The sequence below is a fragment of the Microplitis demolitor genome, chromosome 7 (genome assembly GCF_026212275.2).
Source record: "Microplitis demolitor isolate Queensland-Clemson2020A chromosome 7, iyMicDemo2.1a, whole genome shotgun sequence".
In the NCBI taxonomy this organism is placed as follows: domain Eukaryota; kingdom Metazoa; phylum Arthropoda; class Insecta; order Hymenoptera; family Braconidae; genus Microplitis; species Microplitis demolitor.
This window is the reverse complement of record NC_068551.1, coordinates 4,364,829-4,370,910: the sequence shown is the minus strand read 5'-3', so window position 1 is coordinate 4,370,910 and position 6,082 is coordinate 4,364,829. Positions and strand designations below refer to the sequence as shown.

General features: G+C 28.4%; 1 non-coding gene across 1 annotated transcript; it reads right to left on the bottom strand.

The window, feature by feature from the left end:
• Positions 1-3,911: 3,911 nt before the first annotated feature.
• On the bottom strand, positions 3,912-4,074 carry LOC128668325 (U1 spliceosomal RNA). The gene has a single exon (XR_008404086.1). It is a non-coding gene; the product is annotated as a U1 spliceosomal RNA (small nuclear RNA).
• Positions 4,075-6,082: the final 2,008 nt, after the last annotated feature.

Below are 6,082 nucleotides of genomic sequence, written 5' to 3'. Positions count from 1 at the left end.
AGACTGTGGTCAGAGTAATAGTAACTCTTGGTATAGGAGAGTTAATACTTGAGCCAAACGATTTGATAATAATTAGTTTGTTAATGAAGAGTTGTTTCAGAGTATTGTCAATAAAGGTTAATTGGTTTTTGGTTGTTTGATTAAATTTAATTACTAGTGATCACGGATCGTTTGAATTAATCCAATTAATGGGACGTATTTCCTGCTGTTGTCCTTTGGGATGAATTTCAGGCGGATGGTCATCAATTGACTTTTTACCTTTTTTTTATTTTTTTTATTTCAATGTTAGCCAATTGGTGAGATTGCTATTGCGGCTGGCTAAGTTTACACGGAGACATATTAATATTTTTTTATTGTTTCGTGATCGGGTGAGTGGAATAATGAAAATTGGATCGAGTCACTTTCTGAGGATTAGGTTAAAACACGCGTGCGTGATCCACCCTTGACATTACGCTGCGATACGTGTGTACTATATTATTGTTATTACCCTCTCGATTTCACTTGGATTATCAGCAGTAATGGTTGCATATTAAATACAGATGACGTACGTAATCCCCCTGTTAGTTGTGGTTGTATGTATCAATATATTTAATTTATCATATATATTTGCTAGACAACCATTGGAAATTATTCATCAAATAATTTTTTAATTAAATTATATTTATGGTTGTCTTATGGTTTTTTTTGAAACCTTAGAAATAATCGATTTGATTAACGGGAGTAAGAAAAAGTTCCTTGCGACTTTTAAGATTTGTATTTAAATTTATCGAAGTTATTTGACGTTTAAAAAAAATTTCATTATTTCCGTGATTAATTTATTACTTAGAATTTTTAATTACTTGCATGTGTGTGATATAAAAAAATAAAAAAATAATTGAATATTTTGAATTTAAAAAAATTGTTTAGTACTAATTTTTTTTTTTTTAAATATAATTCAGAGGTGGGTAAATATGCGGATGGGATTAGAATTTTTTAAGAGGGACCACTAGTGTGAAATTTTGAAAAAATCAAATTTTTTTTATACATCGATAGTCTATACTTTTCAAAATATCACTAGAATTTAAAGTGTACATCTTGAATAGTTTTTTTGAGTTACAGCCATCTGAAAAGCAGCCGCTTATCGGTTCTCGAAAGTACATTTTTTAAAATTGCTGCATCTATAACTCAAAGACAAATTATTAGATCGATTAAATTTGAATTGCAGTTTCTTTTTCATATGCTTCTTCATACCATGAACCTCCGGTTTTTTGATCGAATAGATAATGGAATTTTGGTAGGCCAAAAATCATCAAATTTTCGCGCGAAATTTGAAATTTTTTGTAAAAACTCCGCCATTTTGTGAAATTTTAATTTTTTTTTCTTAGCCCGAGGGTCATAGTACGAGAAATACCTTTTAGATTAAAAAACTTTTTGGTTTTTTTGAACTCAGGCGCTGTAAAAGTCACTGCAGCAATGGGAGGAATTTTTTTTTGAGCCTTGGGAGATTGTAAATAACTTGCAGAATTTTAAATTTTTTGCTCCAAAAATTTTATCATGTATTTCTTATATATCCATAAACATACCCTTAAAATATTAAAACATTCCATGAATTAGTTTTCTTTAAAAAAATTCTCAAAAATCATCTTTTTCCAGACAGTGATACTAGTGGTCCCCCTTAAAGTTTCGAAAGAAAATTTCGCCTATTATCTTCTAACAAAAATTTACCCAGCCTTCAAAATTGATGAAAAGTCACACCATGCGCTTAATTAATTGAATAATAAAATTTCCCTCTATAATTTGCGTTACCATACAAATAATAAATAATTAAAATAAACGCTAGAGATTTATTTCCATAATAAATTTTTACCCTCCATTATAGAATAATAAAAAAACTATTTATAATTCCCCATTTTATTAATCTATTTTCCAACACTGAGTACTCATTTAGATATCACTAAGATATTTTCCACACATTCATCCATACATTTATATACAAACATTAAGTATCAAGAGTCGAAACGTAAGGGATAGGAGTTAAAACGCGATCCAATTTCTCAGGCCATTGAATGCGGCGACTACCATCTGTCTAACGCGGGTGCGCGTTCGTTTATATACACACTCAGTACAACTTTATACTTTTTTTTTTTTTTTTTTTTTTTTTTTACAGACGAACCGTGAAATGCGCAAACAGAAGGCACGCGGACTACTCCTTTACATTTTAATCAAATCATTTATATATATGTATATATATATATATAAAACTATATAATACCAATCGCGTTTTAATTTTCATTTTCATGATAATTTTTCCAATTCTTTAAGATTTAATTAACATTTTTTTTCTCAGTCTATTGATCTGCTCACAAGTCATGCCACTATTTTTTTTACCCTTTTTATATTTAATTATTACTTTTATTTCATTCGTTACAAGTATTTAATATATATATTATATATTTATATATTGTTGAGACTTAATTGCTCGTCCTTTTACGGGGCACGAGTATGTGCACGATGCATGGACGTATAAGTGAGTCTTGAGATTTAATATTACACTATTACAATTATACAATAACACCATCATGTATAATATATATAGTACATAGTATATAATAGTACAAGTTATCTTTAAAATTAGTAGACTCCGGTGGGTAATTGTCGATACAATTAATAGTTATTTTAAAAGATCGCGCGAGATTCTCGAGTACACGAGTACATGAGTTGTTACTTTGAATTTTTATCATCATCACCAGGCGTAAAGAAAGTATTCCTTTTTCCGTTAATATAATATATATACATGAGTATGAACGCCTTATAAAGACTAACATTTAAACTTTCAGTATTTTAACATTTATTTATTTTTTTATTGTTATGTACCGTGACTGAAGTATGATTAGAGAGATTATTATTATATATTTTTTAGTCTAACCCCTTTTTTATATATATTGATGAGGGAAAATATATATTAAATGCGGTTCTTATAACTTCGTGTAATAGAATTATTTTTTAGTGTAATGCCGTGGGAATTCTTGAGAAAAAGGTAAATTAGTATATTGAATATTAAATTTTAGTAAAAATTTATTGTTTTATTTTTTTTTATTATTTTACATATTTTATTGTGTGGGATTGAAGATTAATTGCTGAAATTTTTTTGTTAATTGGTCTTTGTTATTATTTATTATTAACGAGTGATTACGATTCTGCGCTTTTTAAAAATATGTGTAATGTAATTTTGTTTGGTTGAGAGTTTAAAAATGGAGAATTTATGTGCGAATAATATTATTGTTAAATTTATTTTTTCGAATTAATGGCTCAGTAAAGTTTTAAATTTATTTAATTGAATATTTCGATATTGAAAATTATGGTCGACAGTTAAAGTACGTGGAGAGTTGGAAAATTTGAATGAATAATTGGTAATTAAAAATTTTATTTAATGAATGATTTATTATCAATTGAATCATGGGAAAGAGCGACGAATGAGGAAGAACCGCGTTTTTTTTTTTTTTATTATAAATTTTAGAGGTACCTAATTAATATTAATAAAACTTGGACTTATAGTTTTTTAAATTTTCTACACGTGCATTTTTCTATTTTTTTGTTGAAAAAAAAAAAATTCGAAAATTTTCAAATGTCTAACTTCAGAATCATATATTTTTTTTTTCTTTATTCACAAATTAAATTTTATACCCGCACAAAAAAATATTTCTTTAATTAAATTTCATTACTTATAAAATATAGTAACATATAGATTTATGAAAAATCAACAGTTCTATTCTCTGATCATAGTTTTGCACGACTGTTTATTAAAAAATTTTTTTTTTGTAGTTGAAATTATAACTGAATTTACTAACATGAGTATTGAGTAGCAAATATATTAGAAATGAGCTAATTAATTATTTCAATTAGTTAGTAATTAGCCATGCATTATCATTTAACACGGGGCCGCGCGAACGCAGTCCCGACTATCAAAAATTACGCGCACGATGTATCCACATTAGGGATACTCGCGGGGGTCAATTCAACCGTAGTGCAATGGAAGAACTTCGCCCCGGAGGAACTGCCTTCTTGATCGCAGTCTCCTCTACGCCAAGTAAGTATGAAATTGCGTCACGCTAAATCAGATTTAACACTTCTATAATAAGTATCTAAATAGAGACAATAAACTATAGCCCGAGCCATCTGGCGATTGCTCTCCGTACTTACGTTAAGGTCATAAATAATCGTTTGTTAAATGTCATAACAATTGAATTTATCTATTTATATTTACAATTTGCTCGACTAGGCGTTCGTAATAGAGTTTACATCAGACATTAGTGATAAGTAATGATATGATAAGACATTGCGCAGCATTATATACATTCTATGAGCTCTATGTCATTATATTGTGAGTTTAACCTCATATTTTAATGATTCGCTGTAAAATTTTAATTTCTAATTTATTAATTTTATATCAATTTTATATCGTCTTTCGTTTACTATCGATAAATTATCAGCGAAAATTAGTTTTATTAATTTTTAATTAATAAAAATTAATTTTTATGCTGGTAATTAATTTAAACTTTTTGTAAATGTATTAATTAGCAAAAAAAAAAAAATATAATAGCTTTTACAATTTATTTAATGAAGACAGAAAATTTTTTAGGAAAATTGTGAAATTCGGTGCAAAATGGGACACTGTATTTTTGGAAAGCTGGGGTAATATGAAACACCATTTTTATAAAAAAAAAAAAAATTCTTGTTTGTTCAAAAATTATAAGTTGTGATTTGTAGGCAGGATGGGGTAAGTTGGCCAGTCTGTATCAGCGGCGGTCAATTTGAAATTTTCAGTAAACAATTTTTTTTTTAATTTTTCCAAGTGTTTGTTATTTGAATTTTTTTTATTGAAAATGAAAATGCTTCTTTTGGTAAAAAATTTGTTATGAATCTAAAAATCTAAAATTTTTATAAATTAACTAAAATAAAATTAAAAACCGTATATAAATATTGCAAGTAATATATATATGAGAATCTGGTGGTTAGAATTGACTGAAAAATGGGAAAATAATAAAAAAAAAAAAGTTTAAAAAATGATTTCGATCAATTCTCAGAATGCTGATACACACTCGGACAGAGAACGTATTTTCTCGTGAAAGCATTCAGCAATTCGCAAGAGTATATCGCCATCTCGACGCTCTCTGGGTGAATGTCTATCACAAGATGTATAAAGAGTAGAGGGAGTGCAGGGAAACAGTGAAGGGATAAATGTGGAATTGACATTGAGAGGGTGAGAGTCACATGGGATAGAGCGAATAAGACTCGGATAAGGGAAAGAAGGGAGCAGAGATATCCGAGGGTTCTGTACGGGATGAAATTCAGGGGTGAAGAGATGGATAAAGTGAGGTCGATAAAGTAGCGATCGTGCACAGGACTCAATTACACGCTCCGACGAATTCTTTGTTTCTCTCCACTCAGCCTAAACTCTCTTTTTATCCATAGACTGTTCATTTTACTTCTCTCTTCTCGTCCTTTTTTTCTCCCTTTATTTCTCTCTTTTACCTTTCCTATTATTTTTATCTTTTACAAGCCCTTCATTCTAAATCTTTTTGCATCCTTTACGTCGACGATCAACTATATGATGAAAGTCTTGGGAATTTTCTTCTCAACGTTTTTTTTTTCTCTCTAAACAAGAGTTTATTTTTTAAAATATCTTTCCATTTTACTTTTTTTTTTTTATTCATAGATGTCTCAGTAGCAACATATTTTGCAAAAGAATTCCAGTAAAAAACAATAATTATGTATTTGTATTACTGAGGCTCAATGAACCTGAGGTCCAGACCTTTTTTGTATTTTCATATTTTTTTATTAAAAAAAAAAAATTTTTTAAATCAAGTTTTATTGAAAATGACAACCGGATATTCAAGTGAGTTTATAAGTGTTCCATTACGGGCACGCTAATAAAATAATAACTGGTTTTTAAAGATTTCCGCTGTATACGAATGAGACTTATACGTAAATTTATTATTCAATTGAATTAATAAAAATTCGAAATTTAATTTCTGAATCTATTGATAGTCTCCACTTTCCAGTCTCTATAAAATTGATTTTTTACTTAAAATAATTAGTGGTA